At 40.7% G+C, this 16,201-nt stretch overlaps 1 protein-coding gene across 2 annotated transcripts in view; it reads right to left on the minus strand.

The window, feature by feature from the left end:
• The window catches only part of LOC140739977 (beta-1,3-galactosyl-O-glycosyl-glycoprotein beta-1,6-N-acetylglucosaminyltransferase 3-like), an 85,186-nt gene that overhangs the window by 8,725 nt on the left and 60,260 nt on the right, over positions 1-16,201 (minus strand). Inside the window, exons 3-7 of one of the 2 annotated variants that reach the window (XM_073068703.1) lie at positions 14,032-14,186; positions 3,577-3,685; positions 2,726-2,844; positions 2,457-2,572; positions 2,162-2,345 (exon numbers count right to left, since the gene is read on the minus strand). The gene's annotated coding sequence lies outside the window, so the exon portion shown is untranslated. The remainder of the gene's footprint in view (positions 1-2,161; positions 2,346-2,456; positions 2,573-2,725; positions 2,845-3,576; positions 3,686-14,031; positions 14,187-16,201) is intronic. The other variant, XM_073068704.1, reaches the window with a different exon arrangement.

The raw sequence follows: 16,201 nt of genomic DNA on the forward strand, positions 1-16,201 counted from the left end.
TGAAATTTCAGAGGAGAGATGTAAGTGAGGACTTTGAACATCAAAGGAGCATTTGACAAGAGTGCAGCTCCTGAAGCCCTCATAAAACGGGAACTAATAAGTATCAGGAAGAATATCCCAATGGTTGGAGTCAAACCTTGCACAAAGGCACTTAGTTATAATTGTTGGATGTCTAACATCCCACGCCTGTGCATCACTGCAAGCATTCCTCAGTCCCAAGCCCAGCCAGCTTCCGTTGCTGTATCAGTGTAAAGGTGAGAAGTGAGAATGTTTATTAATGATTGAATAGCATTCAACTCCATTTTCAGCTCCTTAGAGAACGAAGCAGGGGCAAGACCGAGACCATATTCAGGCTTGGGCGGCCAGCCCTCAGCACATCCATAAGTTGTTTTGGTTCTGAATGCAAACAATGGATTTCACTGCATGCTTGATGCACATATGATAAGTAAATGAATCTGACCTTCCATATTGCAAACGTGACAGGATTTAGAACATAGAAAAACTACAGCACACAATGCCGTGCCAAACATGTACTTAATTTAGAAATTACCTAGGTTACCCATAGACCTCTATTTTTCTAAGCTCCATGTACCTTTCCAGGAGTCTCTTAAAAGACCCTGTCATACCGCCTCCACCACCATCGCCGGCAGCCCATTCCACACACTCACCACTCTCTGCGTAAAAAACCTACCCCTGACATCTCCTCTGTACCGACTTCCAAGCACCTTAAATCTGTGCCCTCTCGTGATAGCCATTTCAGCCCTGGGAAAAACCCTCTGATCATCTTATGCACCTCTCTCAGGTCACCTCTCATCCTCCATCTCTCCAAGGAGAAAAGGCCAAGTTCACTCAACCTACTCTCATAAGGCATTCTCCCCAATCCTTGTAAATCTCCTCTGCACCCTTTCTATAGTTTCCACATCCTGTCTCTCTCCCCAAAAAGGGGAAAAGAGACATCCCCGTCCCTGCCTTGGCTTAGTGTGAAATAAGGCATACCGGATGAAATATTCCCCAGTACCTCACTGAAGAGTCACTGTAAACGTTTGTGCTGAGCTCTCTGCAAGAGTATTTTGCATTCAGAATCTCTGAATCCTCCTGTGCATGATGTCAGTGATACTTGCTTTCCACAACAGGATCTCACCTGAGCAAAGGGCTGCTGAGTCATACTATTGAGTCCAATTTACAACACTAATCATTTCCTTCTGAGTTGCTGCCTGACCCACTGAGCATCATTTCAAATTCCAAGTTTCATTCTGATTCGGATCAACAAAACAAATATCCAAAGCAGTTTAAAGCTGGGTCAATTTTATGGTGCACATGAGGATTAGATCATAACACAATCTTGCTCCTTACACAATACTTTTATTTCTCTTTCTAGGTCAAGCATTGAAACATATTGACATATGCAAACAAAAAGTCAGTTTGCATTCAATCTTCATTTCATTGTTCACCAAGTACACTATGTTCTTCTAGAATATATGGAACATTATGGCACAGTACAGTGCAGACCCTTCAGTCCATGATGTTCTGCTGAACTTTTAACCTACTCTAAGATTAATCTACCTCTACCCTTCTGCATAGACCACCATTTTTCTAACATCCATGTGTCTACCTAAAAGTTTCTTAAATGCCCCTAATGTATCTGCTGCCTCTGGCACTGTTCCTGGCAGCATGTTCCATGCACCCCCAATTCTCTGTATAATAAACTTACCTCTGACATCAGACCCTATATTTTGCTCAAATCATCTTAAAATGTTGCCTGTTTTTTTCTATTTTGCATTCACATTTATCTATGATTTATAGGTCATCATACACAGTAGCTGCTAATTCCTCCTCTCCAAGTATACTCTACAAAGTGCATTTCAGTACTTTTACAGATGTTTCTTAGTGTTATTACCATTTTTAAATACAAGGAACCTAAACTTAAGCAAACTTTAACAACTGTCCCATATGCCTGTTACATAGAAGCAGAAGTTGGCTGTTAACAAACTACTAATCTTAAAGTGCTAGTTCAGCTGTATTGGAAACCCAAGTTATAAACTAAAAAATATAAAGACAAAAACCCTACTCTCATATTTTTAAGAAATGATAAATTTTGATATGAGCCCACTTCTTTGTCCTCCAGTGTAAAGATGCATGCTAAATGTGAAAGAGTACTTACTAAAAAAGTTAAACCAGCAAGACAATCCAACTCCAAGCTTGTCTTTACAGAACGCAGCAAGCAGACAGATCCCTCCCCACTAAATGATTGGACCAACCAAAACCACATGGTGAATGATGAATGGCTTGTTGTGGTGTCAATCACTCTGAAAGCAGATGTTCAAGTGCAACATTCCTGAACATCTCTGGCACATGATAATAAAAGAGAAAGTAGTGAGAATCTCTTGGCCATTAGGAAAATATTAATATAATTAAAATATTTACATGGATCCCAATTATAGTATTTAGCAACTTACATTAAATTTAAGTGCTAGCATGCTGGTCCAGAAAGTACAGCCAATATAGTGATCACTGGTCCTGGGACGCCTCCAGACACCGCATACTCTCTCTCCAGGGATGCCTAAGCACAGATCTGGAAGATGGCAGACAGTCAGCTCAGATTCAAGGCCACACATCAGGAGCAACCAGAAGTCAGTAATTACAGAGTGAATCATTTCCTCCCACTTTACACAATATTTTTAGTTATAGAATCATATTATGGAGAGATGATGCACAGAAAACTTACCAAATCCAGGCCAACCATCAACCACCCATTTATACTGAGCCAGCAGGAGGCACCAAGTTAAGGTGAATGGTCACAGTCTTTTTTCCAGGGTAAAGGAGTCTAAAACTCGAGAGATAGGTCTAAAGTGAGAGGGGGATATTTAAAATGGATCTTTATCACACAAAGAATGATGAATACATGGAAGTACCAGAGGAAATGACAGAGACAGTTACAAGACACACACTAAGCAATTCAGGAACAGCTTCTTCCCCTCTGAAATCCGATTTCTAAATGGACATTGAGACCTTGAACATTACCTCACTACTTTTATTTCAGTTACTTTGCACTACGTATTTTAACTTAACTATTTAATAGACATATATATAGTATATATATACTTAATGTAACTCAGTTTTTCTCCTTTCTATCTTTATTTATCATGTATTTCATTTTACTGCTTCTGTAAAGTTAACAAATTTCACGACATATGTCCATGATATTAAATCTCATTTTGATCCTGATTTACTATGTCTAAAAACATTTGGACAAGTGCACAGATAGGAAAGGTTTAGACGGATATAGGTTAAATGCGATGAAATGGGACTAGGTCAAGTAGATAACTTAGTCAGCATTAATGAGTTGGGCCAAAGGACCTGTTTCATGCTGTATAATTTTAATATTCTACATTAATTCCATTGTTTTTATTCTCCCCTCATTCTCATCAACTCGGCCCAGATTTTCACACTCAATTACACATCAGGATGGAAGTGGCCACTTAACCTATATATCTTTGTAGAGTGGGAAGAAACTGGAGCACCTAGAGAAAAGCAATACACTCACAGGAAGAACATACGAACACCATACATCATTACCTGAGGTCAGGAGTGAACCCTAGTCAATGGTGCTGTGAGGCACCACTCATTCTGTTGTCCTTTTTGTTCTGTAGCCATTCTGTAGTTTCTGTGTACCTTGTATATACTCCTAGAAGATGACCAGAAAATTAGATGATTTCCCTCCTTGCTTCTCTTAACAAACCTGAATATACCTTGTATATTCATAGTATATATTGCACATTCCCAATGAATCATCACGAAGTTCTCCTTTCCAAATTTACTTTCTGTTTCAATGTCCCTTTTGTTAGGCCTAATTTTAAAAGATGCAGAACAACTTTTTCCATATTTTCATTTCACCGTTGTTATCCCATCCAAGATATCGTACACCTTGGGATAGGGGTTGGTAGGCAGAGATGCTGGGCCAGAATCGATTGGCTTAGGGGCTTGGGTGAGGGTCAGCAGGTTGAGTGGTTAGGACTGAGGAATGGCAGAAGGATTGTTGGTGTAAACACACTAAAATAGTCTGAAAGTTCCTAGCAATTGAGAAATGAATGTGCTAAGCCATGTCTGCACCTCAAGTTTTACCAGCTTTAGCTGAGAATTTTAAAAAATTAATAATAACAATAACAATAATAATAATAATTATTATTATTATTTATTTATATATAAGCAATAAGCATCAAGAACATGCGATGAAGAGTCCTTGAAAGTGAGTCCAAAGGTTGTGGGAACAGTTCAGTGATGGGGCAAGGGAAGTTGAGTGAAGTTAACCCTTTAGTTTAAGAGCCTGATGATTGAGGGGTTAATAACTGTTCTTGAAGCTGGTGATGCATCCCTGAGGCTCCTGTACCACCTTCTTGATGGCAGCAGCGAGAAGAGAGTAGACCTGGGTGGTGTGGGTCCCTGGTAATGATGCTGCTTTCCTGCGACAAGAATTCATGTAAATGTGAGGAGGGCTTTACCTGTGATGGACTGGGCTGTATCCACTACATTTTGTAGGATTTCCCATTCAAGGGCATTAGTGTTTCCATACCAGGCTGTGATGCAGCCTGTCAATTTACTCCCCACTACACATCAAAGTTTTAGATGTCATGCTGAATCTTCACAAACTCCTTAGGAAGTAGAGGCATGGCTGTGCTTTCTTCGTAATTGCACATACATGCTGGGCCCAGGACAGGTCCTCTGAAATAATAACACCAAGGAATTTAAAGTTGCTGACTGTTATGTTTTGTAACTTCAAAGCTTTAAGCTATTTCAAAGGAAGACATAGGAGTCCAAAATGTGTGTCTAACTTCGTGCTTACTTTAAGTGAGTTGCGTATTTATCATGTGGTGACGTCATGACATAGGCAATTCACGTATTTTTACATATAACCGGGAGTGAATTATTTAAACAAACGAGAGTGCTTCATCAACCAATATATTTACAAAATTACTCAAATATTACTGAAATATTAAATATACAATACTCCTCCCTGCTAAGCTATAAACTCCAACTTAATATTGAATCTATATTGGATGCATCTCAACTATAGACACAATATATAATACAATACATCTACAATACACAGACGTCCACAGCATATTAAATCTTATTTTGTCCCATTCAGGCCTTAAGATTTAATCACTGTGTAGGATTTCTTACTTTTGTGGGATAGCGTCTTTCCTGACAAGGGAGGTCTCTCAGCTTGGCAGGTAAGACTTGTGACTGTGAAAACAATCTCAGGTTCTGGGGCCTCCTCCCTGCTGGTTGTAGGAGTTGACTCTGAGACTGCAGGAAGTGGTTCTGACAGCTCTGGACACCTTTCTTCTCCTTCCTTTTTCTTCTTCTAGTCTGTGTATGTTGATCTTGGGATGGTCCATTTAGTTCATTGGAGTACTCTCTTATTAATCCTTCTATTACTCCCTTTATGATTTGATCTCTCCTCTTGGTTTCCTCATCCACAACATTATCTGCCGATTCCTCTGTATTGGTATCTCCATTGACTCCTTTCTTTATTTGTCCTTCCATTCTTCCAGCTGGGCTTTGGTCTTTGCATCAACTTTTACAAGCAGCTTTTGGTCTCCTACTTGAAGTTCATACAATAACCTTAATGTACATAAAGTAGATTCTGGTTCTTTATATGCACAGAAGTGAAATGCTTGCAATTTTCCTGAAGCTCCTTGAATTCTCTTCCAGTTTAAAGCATAGCCACATTTTGCAAGTAATTGCCTGATTAAGATATCAAAGGCTTTCTCAGATATGTTACCTACAAAAAACTGTTGTAGTCGGACCTCTGCTTTCATCACTTTCACATTTCTTCTAAGCAGCATTGTCATTCCAAGGTCCAATATGCTTTCCAACCAGAGGCACAGAGATTGGCATCAACACCAGCTTGCCCTTTGTTAGGCAACAGCTCATGGTGTACAGCATGGAGACAGTTATGGCATCATCCAGTACTTTTCTTAATTTGCTTTCAGTAGGCTTCATTGCAGGGAATGTGGCATGCAAATGGTGGATGGATCTCCAACCAAATTGCAGTTCTCTGAGCCAATCATGCCCCCATGATGTTGGTCTTTCTGGTTTCTGTCGCTACAAACTCATTGTGGCTTGTTGGTTGTTGGACTTCACTGTCATGAATGTCATTCCCACAGGAGTTATCTTTTCTCCAGTATGTTCTTCATTGGATATCTGCAGACTTCAGCTTAGTATGTTTAAAATGCTGTTTAAACTCATTTTGTAGAATGACTGAAACAGCCAAACCAGTGTCTAATTCCATTTTAATTAATTTGCTGTTCACATCTGGCATAAGCCATATTGTTTGTCTATTGTTAGTTTTCAAATTGTAAATCTCAAGTCTAGTCAGTCCTGTGTCTCGAAGGTTCGAAGTACATTTATTATCAAAAATGTATAAGTTATATAACCTCAAGATTTGTTTGCTTACAGGTAGCCACAAAGCAAGAAACAAAATTCAACTGCTCAGTCCTGTACCACCATTCATCTGGAACAGGGTTCATCTATAAATCCGCTCCACTTTAACAGACAGACAGACAGACATACTTTATTGATCCTGAGGGAAATTGGGTTTTGTTACAGCCGCACCAACCAAGAATAGTAAAGAAATTTAGCAATATAAAACCATAAATAATTAAATAATAATAAGTTAATCATGCCAAGTGGAAATAAGTCCAGGACCAGCCTATTGGATCAGGGTGTCTGACACACTGAGGGAGGAGTTGTAAAGTTTGATGGCGACAGGCAGGAATGACTTCCTATGACGCTCAGTGTTGTATCTCGGTGGAATAAGTCTCTGGCTGAATGTACTCCTGTGCCTAACCAGTACATTATGGAGTGGATGCGAGTCATTTTCCTAGATGGCATGCAACTTGGACAGCATCCTCTTTTCAGACACCACCGTCAGAGAGTCCAGTTCCACCCCCACAACATCACTAGCCTTACGAATGAGTTTGTTGATTCTGTTGTTGTCTGCTACCCTCAGCCTGCTGCCCCAGCACACAACAGCAAACATGATAGCACTGGCCACCACAGACTCGTAGAACATCCTCAGCGTCGTCCAGCAGATGTTAAAGGACCTCAGTCTCCTCAGGAAATAGAGACAGCTCTGCCCCTTCTTGTAGACAGCCTCAGTGTTCTTTGACCAGTCCAGTTTATTGTCCATTCATATCCCCAGGTATTTGTAATCCTCCACTATGTCCACACTGACCCCTTGGATGAAAACAGGGGTCACCTGTGCCTTAGCCCTCCTCAGGTCCACCACCAGCTCCTTAGTCTTTTTCATATTAAGCTGCAGATGATTCCGCTCGCACCATGTGACAAAGTTTCCCACCGTAGCCCTGTACTCAGCCTCATCTCCCTTGCTGATGCATCCAACTATGGCAGAGTCATCAGAAAACTTCTGAAGATGGGAGACACAGGAGACTGTAGGTGCTAAAATCTGGAGAAAAAAATAACAAAATGCCAAAGGAATTCAATGGGTCAGGCTGCATCTGTGAAGAAAGTTGCAAGACCAACATTTTGGCTCTAGCTACCTCCTCTCTATCTTCCCAAAATGTTGACTGTGCATTTCCCTCCAAAGATTCAGCTTGATCCATTGAGTTCTTCCAGCATCTTGTTCTGTGGCTTTGATTACCGTCCATGATACCCAAAGCTAACGAGTGTATCAATCAATTGAAGTGTAATCTTCAATTAATGCTTTGAGAGTAAGAGTGCTTGATTTCCAGTTGTCAGTGTGAGAGGACACTTCCTGCTTTTTCAATGATCCACTTTGGGGTGTTGAAAAGTAAGGTTTAATAACAAAGTTAAATTATCTGTGTGACTAAGGATACATGGATCTTGCTATCAGTCTAGTCTGGAAGGATGAGAGCAAATTATATATTTTTCTCAAAGAACACCATCACTTTGAAGGAAGATGGGAAGGGATTGGAAGGGAATATCAGAGAATGAGTCTTCCATTTTGTAATTCACTGATGTCATCCCTATTCTTCAGAAAACGAGGGGAAGTTCCCTCAATAACTTCACTTATCTGTGAAGCTTCACTATCTGTGAAGCTCCTCTAAAAACACGACCTCTTACACTTTGCAGAAGTAAGTGGTATGGAAATAGATCAGCCCTATATCTGATTTGCTTCTGTGGCAAACATTTCTAGTTGTGGTATTTTTAGCCTAAACTCTGCAAAATTACGATAAGATGTCTTCCCACATTAACAAGTTTACATGAGCCCAATAGGTACCCATGTAAAAAGAGATTTGTTAACAAGTCGTCGAAATTCAACTAATTCACTCAATTCCTTAAATTTTTAATGATACTTCTCCTGTTGGAATATATTTTGATTAGATTATATGTGCTGAAAATAAACTCAGATTACTACAGGGGATCAGTCTGACACCAGCTAGGTTTGGAGAGAAACATGAAGTTTCAGCCAAAACAACAACTCACTGATTCAGTGAATCACAAAAGACTGTGTGCTGCGTACACTTTGATAGTTATACATTACCAAAGGACAGCTAGAATTAACTGAAAGATAGTTGCAGGAAGAAAACATTTTATTGTGTTGATACACAGCAGATTATATTGATACTCTGTGAGTACCACAAGCTTTTGTTTGAATTGAATTGCATCTCATTTCCCACGCTCTTTTACAGTACGCAGTCCATAAGGGCAGTTCTTTCATAATGCCTCCAAATCTTCAGGGAATTACACCAAAAAAAAACCTCATTCTTTTGAGATCTGAATAGATATTAGAGAGGGGAGACTCTCGTCTCACCCCTCTTGGCTGATTTTGAACAGAAGCAACCTTCAAAATTTGGAATAAATTATTTTAGATTTCCTGGAAATGATAATGAGAGCATCCATCTCACGTTTACTGCTTTACTTGGAATTTCAAATGTCAGGTGGACTCCAAGTGGATTGCGTTTCAGTGGAACACTGAAGTTTTAGACAGTGGACCACTGATTGAAACAGAACCCCAGGGATGTGAAGCCAATCCCATCCTTATACTTTTACCAGCCTTCTTTGTTTTCACTTAAAATAAAACTAAAGTTTATCTAACCAATTAGATGACACATTGAAATCAGTAAATGAGTTACTGTGAGCGTGGTTTGATGCTTTCTGTAAACAAAACCTTTAATTTGTGGTATTGAGTTTTATAACCTCAGTGATAACTATAGGGAGATCAGTTTATGGAATTGTATTCTTTATATATACTGTTTCTGCATTTCCTTTTCTGATTGTATGTATCTCCACAGTCAATTTTAATTTTCTGCCTCACCCATATTCACACAGTGATATACCTCTTTCTTCCGCCTGATGCCAATAATTTCCCAACCAATCTCCCTTGCCTCTCACAGCCTTGTCATTCTTCTTGTGAGAAGGTCTGTGGCTGGTTCAGTTAAGATGGCCCACAGTTTCTGATGGAATGGTCATCATTGATACAGGGTGAAAAGTTAAAGGAAGGTGGATAAACTCTCTTGTTGGAGATAATTGACTGGTGTTTGTGTGGCATTAGTGAACCTTAACATTTATTAGGCTGTGTCTTTCTTCCTGTGAGATTGGACCAGTTTCTCACTGAGGAGTTGTGAATAGAACAAAGTACTGTCCAGCAAACAGACTCTGGGCTTTATGTAGGAGAAAAGCAAGTGAAAAAGGCTTGTCCAATACATGGCACTGAGAGCACCAACAGTGATAACCTGAGATGGGATTATTTCCTTTCCAGCAATCATAACTATCTCCATTCGTGCCAAGGATGCCTCTATCCAAGGCAGCAATGTTTTCCCCTTGAATCGCACCAGCATTAATTTTACCAAGGCTCTTTGTTGTATATTTAATCTTTCAGTAATGTTTGAGTAATATTGTAAAAAACTTGTTTGATTAAGCATTCTTTGTTGTTTACATAATTAATTCTGGGTTATATGTAAAAGTACATGAATGGCATATGTTATTATTAACCGCATTATAAGTGCATACCTTGCTGAAGTAACACTAAATGTACATGTGTTCTCCATGGCTCTGGTGTTTTTCTTTCAATTAGTTTTATGTTTTGGAGTTACAGAATATACAAGTGGTGAGGAGCAAGTTTTAAAATGAACTTGAGCTAACTACCTACCAGTATTTTTCTTCGAAAGGGAAGAAAGACGGTTGAATTTAAAAAACCGCAGAAAACAGAAGGAATTCACAGGATCATAAACAATGAGTACTGGGTGACAATAATAATTTTAAAAAATTAAAAAGCAGAAGTGGCTGGCTGCATCGGCAAGATAGACATGTTTGATTACACAATAGATAAATGGATAACGTATACTGAACGAATTCAGCAGTATTCTGAAGCAAATGAAATTGCCAGTGAAAAGTGAGTGCCAGTTTTGCTGAGTGTAATAGGTTCCTTAAGGTTGTTATACCCAGGGGTGGTAATGGGGACAAGCTCCCACGACCTATTAAATGCTCCAATGGAGTGTGCCTCAAATAGCCTCTGATAATCAAGTCCAGCTCCTGGCCTTCACGTGTGACATAGCCTCTAAACCCGGCAGAACTGTTTTTACTGATAGGGGAAGGAGAAAAGGAGGTTAATTGATGCCTTAAAACCAGTCGCTTCAAGCAGACAGGACTCATCTGGGAGAAGGAAAACTCTGATCTCATACTTCCACTGCCTTGTGGCTACACCATTGATAGGGAAGGCTTCAAGAGTAAACCATAAGGAAAACAATTCTGGAGCTGGAGTCTCCCAGGCAGCTCTACATTGAGTTCAATGCTGACTAACAATTCCTGAGACACTGCTGGTACCGAACTGTATCAGTCTCTGACATACCTTTGATATCAGATGCATAGAGAGGGCAAGCTTGCTACATGGGCAACTGCTTGCTCTCCATATCGTGCTGCCTCAGCTTGCATATCTAGACAGCTAGGACGCAATATCCATGGTCATCTTTGACCAACGGAGGCCTCACTCACTCAATAGGTGCAAAAGCATACAGTTTGCTTAGAAGTTTGACTGTTACAACAAAACCAGCCAGATATCATGAAAGTAATGCAGGAATATTTACAGCCAAATCCATTGCTGATTGTGGAATGTTTCATAAGTGGAATCAAGAGGAAGGGGAGTCCATTTCAGCTTATGTGGCTGAATTGAAGAAATTGTTGAACTTTGTCAGTTCAGTAATGAGGTTAATGATCCACAGAGAGATCATTTACTTTGTGAAATCTTACAAGAAAGCATTCAAAAACTGCTTGTAACTGAAGCACAACTCACATTTAAAAGAGCAGTTGAAATCGCTTTATCAATGGAAACTGCAGCCAGAGATGCAAGTGAGTTGCTATCAGGAATGAAAGTGAGCGTGAAATAAATGGCAACATCTAAATATAAACCTATCTGCCCAAATAAATTGTGTTACTTTTGAGGCAGATGCTAGCATACACCAGACCAATGCAGATTTACAGGCGAAACTTGCAAAAAATGCAACAAAGTAGGACAAATACAAAGAGCACATCCGACAGACAAAAACAAATGGACTTCACAGGGAAGAGAAAAAGATTAAAAATCAAATTGTAGTTTCAAAAAGAGCACAAATCTGCATACTGTTGATGAAATATCTGATAATGATGAGAGAGACACAGGACTGGGTAGCCTGGAGATTAACATTATGAAAACTAACAAAAGACAAGCAATATGGCTTACACCAGAACAGCAAATTAATTAACATGAAAGTTTCACTCATTTCACAAAATGGGTTTGAATGAAATTTCAAAGATACGGAACCGAAGCCTGCAGATATCTAACTAAGAATTTATACTTGAGAAAGTATAATTCCTGTGAGAATGACATTCATAACATGAACTGCAACAGCCAACAAGCCACAGTGGGCATTAATGTGATTAAAAAAACAGAAGGGCCAGCACTGTAGGGCCATGACTGGCTGGGACAACTACAACTTGATTGGAGATCCATCCACCATTTGCATGCCGCATCCCTGCAATAGAGTCAATTGAAAGCAAATTCAGAAAGGTACTAGATGGTGCCATAGCTGTGTTCAAGGATGGCATTGGAAAACTCAGACATAGCAAAGGTAAAATAATGTTAAATGAAAATGCCACACCCAAGTTGTACAAAACAAATTCTGTTCCTTATAGGATCTGTGATAATGTAGCCAGTGAACTTAATTGCATGGAGGTTGAAGGAATTTTTTTCAAAGTTGAGTGGAGCCCTTGGGCAATGCCAGTTCTCCCAGTAGCCAAGAGGAATGAGTGTGTCAGGATCTGTGGTAATTTTAAGGTCACCATCAACCCAGTACTAAAAATAGATCAATGCTCTCTGCCCAGGGCAGAGGATATCTTTGCAAACCTTTCTGGAGGGAAACACTTCAGCAAAGTGAGCAAGAAACACCCAGTCAGCACTAGATATTCTCAAGTGGATGCTGACCTTGTAGTTGAACTGGAAGAGCTTGGCTAGAGAAGCTGCCAATCTTTCAGCTCAAATCTTCCCTTCTATAATACGATGCTACCAGGTGCCAGAACCTCTTCTGTATCCAGTCAACTCATCCATTTCTTGACTTCACGTGAACCAGGTCACATCCACTTCAGAGATAATGAGGACCCCAGAAGAAGGGTAGAATGATCTGCTTGACAATTCAAGTTAATACTGGTGGTAAATGGTTCAGCCACACTTTTATACAACATCCTAGAAGTTAGGAATGCTGGTGGTGCTTTTCCGTTCCGTTGACCTTGAAACTCCACAGTTTTATGATACCGACCATCTCATCAATCATTCTTATCATTTGACTTTTTGGCTTCAGGAACCTGAGGGAGAGCAAATACCCCTCAGTCTACACTGGGGGATCAGTGGTGAAAAGAGTCAATAGTTTTAAATTCCTGAGCATTAACATATTAGATGAGTTCTTGTGTGCCAAGCACATAGATGAAGTCACATGGAAGGCACTCCCGCCCCTTCACTTCCGAGGAGGTCAAGGGGGTCAGCTTGTCACTGAACACTCTAAAAACTTCCACAGAAGTGCTGTTGAAAGTTTCCTGACTGATTGCATCATGGTCTGGTATGGCAGTTTGAATACACAGGGGCATAAGGCGCTGCAGAAAGTAGAATTTTAAGCCCAATATATCACAGGCACATCCCTTCCCACCATCAACAGTAGCTACAGGTGACACTGCCTCAGGAAGGAAGTGTATGTTAGGCAGGAGGTACAGAAGCCTGAAGTCCCACACCACCAGTTTCTAGAACAGCTACTTACCTTCAAACATTTGGTTCTCGAATCAAATCATGATCACTACACTTTAGCAACACCATGTCCATTTTGATCACTTTGCACTAAAATAGACATAGCATTTTTTTTGCTGTAATTGTTTCAGTCTTGTAAGAATGTTGTATAATTTGTGTTTAACTTGCTATTAATATGATGCCATGTGACTGTGATGCGGCTGCAAATCTGTTTGACATTGCACCTGGACCTACATGTTCTTGTACGCGTAACAAAATACTAGACTTTGACTCTGACTTTGACCCCCATAGTTATCCGCTTTCTTTTACCTTCTGGACATGGGACAAATTTGAAGGCAAGCTACGTTAAAGAACAAAAAAGAACATGTTTTGAAGCTAAAATTAAGGGAGGGGTATATTTTTCAATATTAAAATCAAGATCTACAAAAGCGTGACTGATCATGTTTAACTATAACAGGCACCATGTTGGCGTGACTCTGTTACAATTGGGGGCGTTGAAGTTCGGAATTCTATTCCAGCATCATCTGTGGAATACGGGGTTGCTGCAGCTTCCTCCCACAGTCCTAAGATATACCGGGTAGTTAATATGTCATTGTAAGTTGTCCTGTAATTAGTTTAGGGTGAAATCGGGGTTGTTGTGGGTTGCTGGGGTAGCCTGGCTCAAAGGACCAGGATGTCCTACTCTGTGCTGTATCACTAAATAAATAAACCGGAGAGGTGTGGTCATTATCATCTCCCAATGCTCAAAGAATCACTTCTAAAACAAAGCAACTCACCTCTCATTGGAATGGTTCAGGCCTGGGTAAACATCAATTCATACGTTTTGGAAGAAGGTTATACGATCATCTAAGCCAGTCCAACATTTACAGAGATACAAGACATTCTGCTAGCGTTGGAAATCTTAAAGAATCTCAGCAGGTTGAGGCAGCACCTATGGAGGAAAAAAGTTAACTGTTTTGGTTCGAGAACCTTCATCCAAAAGTCACAGGCAGTCTGAGGGCTGGTTTGAAATCTAGCATACATTATCATACATTTTACAATCATTTAGCATTTGGAAAAATACTGCAAACTCTCGACTGGGCCACTAGATGGAGTACTTTGTGAAGTTAGAGGATTCAAGAGAGATCTATTGGGCAGATAGACAGTAAGGAGAAATAGTTGATAGTCATCTGAGCTCTGTATGATATCCAGTGCGTGACCTGGTGACGTGGCAGTGCAAGTAATGTTATGGCTATTTATCATTGACTTTAATGCTGGTTCTCCATGGAAAAGTTGTAATTTATTGGGAGCACCTGATCTATGAAGCAGAACACAAAATGGAACTAAAAGGAGGAAATTAGACTGACTGGGATATCTAAGCATTGTCTGGTCAAAATGACAATAAAAAGTGACTTGACTTGACAAGTTAATCTACTAACCCTTTTTATTGTCATTTCGACCATAAATGCTGGTACAGTACACAGTATAAACGAGACGTTTTTCAGGACCATGGTACTACATGAAACAATATAAAAACTACACTGAACTATGTAAAACAACACAAAAACTACACTAGGCTACAGACCTACCCAGGACTGCATAAAGTACACAAAACAGTGTAGGCATTACAATAAATAATAAGCAAGACAATAGGCACAGTAGAGGGCAGTAAGTTAGTGCCAGTCCAGACTCTGGGTATTGAGGAGTCTGTTGGCTTGGGGGAAGAAACTATTGCACAGTCCAGTCGGGAGAACCCGAATGCTTCGATGCCTTTTCCCAGATGGCAGGAGGGAAAAGAGTTTGTATGAGGGGTGCATGGGGTCCTTCATAATTCTGTTTGCTTTGCAGATGCAGTGGCTATGAAGAGAGAAATGGGTTTGTGGTAAACCATGTATATCTGTCTGGACATGCCCCTCTGCTGACTGCTCCTGTGGCTCCTTCCACAGACCCCTGGATAAAGGTGATTGTGTCACTGCTCCTCCCACAGTCCAGGGCAGTCATCCAGCATGGACGTGCTCCATTTTACTGCTACTAAAAGCCTTTCAGTATTTACTCTACTTCCAGTCTTTTGGAGTTGTGGTGTAAATGTCTGTAATGGTGGGAAGAGAGACCCTGATAATCTTCTCAGCTGACCTCAGTATCCACTGCAGGGTCTTGTGATCCGAGATGGCGCAATTTCCGAACCAGGCAGTGATGCAGCTGCTCAGGATGCTCTCAATACAACCCCTGTAGAATGTGATGAGGATGTGGGGTGGGAGATGGACTTTCCTCAGCCTTCGCAGAAAGTAGAGATGCTGCTGGGCTTTCTTTGCTATGGAGCTGGTGTTGAGGGACCAGGTGAGATTCTCCGCCAGATGAGCATCAAGAAATTTGGTGCTCTTAACGATCTCTACCAAGGAACCGTCAATGTTCAGCGGGGAGTGGTCGCTCTGTGCCCTCCTGAAGTCAACAACCATCTCTTTTGTTTTGTTCACATTAAGAGACAGGTTGTTGGCTCTGCACCAGTCCGTTAGCCGCTGCACCTCCTCTCTGTAAGCTGACTCGTTGTTCCTTCTAATGAGACCCACCGCGGTCGTGTCATCAGCGAACTTGATGATGTGGTTCGAGCTGTGTGTTGCAGCACAGTTGTGGGTCAGCGGAGTGAACAGCAGTGGACTGAGCACACAGCCAAGGGGGGCCCCCTTGCTCAGTGTGATGGTGTTGGAGATGCTGCTCCCAATCCGGACGGACTGAGGTCTCCCAGTCAGGAAGTCTAGGATCCAGTTGCAGAGGGAGGAGTTCAGGCCCGGTAGGCTCAGCTTTCCAATCAGTTTCTGAGGGACGATTGTGTTGAATGCTGAACTGAAGTCTATGTCACATGGGTGCAATTGGGCAGCTCGGGTTTATTGGGCTAGAAAGGCCTGTTACCATGTTGTATCACTCAATATTTTTTTCCCCAGTCAATTTTTTGTTACCTGGCAAGGAATT

Source organism: Hemitrygon akajei, chromosome 16 (assembly GCF_048418815.1).
Source record: "Hemitrygon akajei chromosome 16, sHemAka1.3, whole genome shotgun sequence".
Taxonomy (NCBI): domain Eukaryota; kingdom Metazoa; phylum Chordata; class Chondrichthyes; order Myliobatiformes; family Dasyatidae; genus Hemitrygon; species Hemitrygon akajei.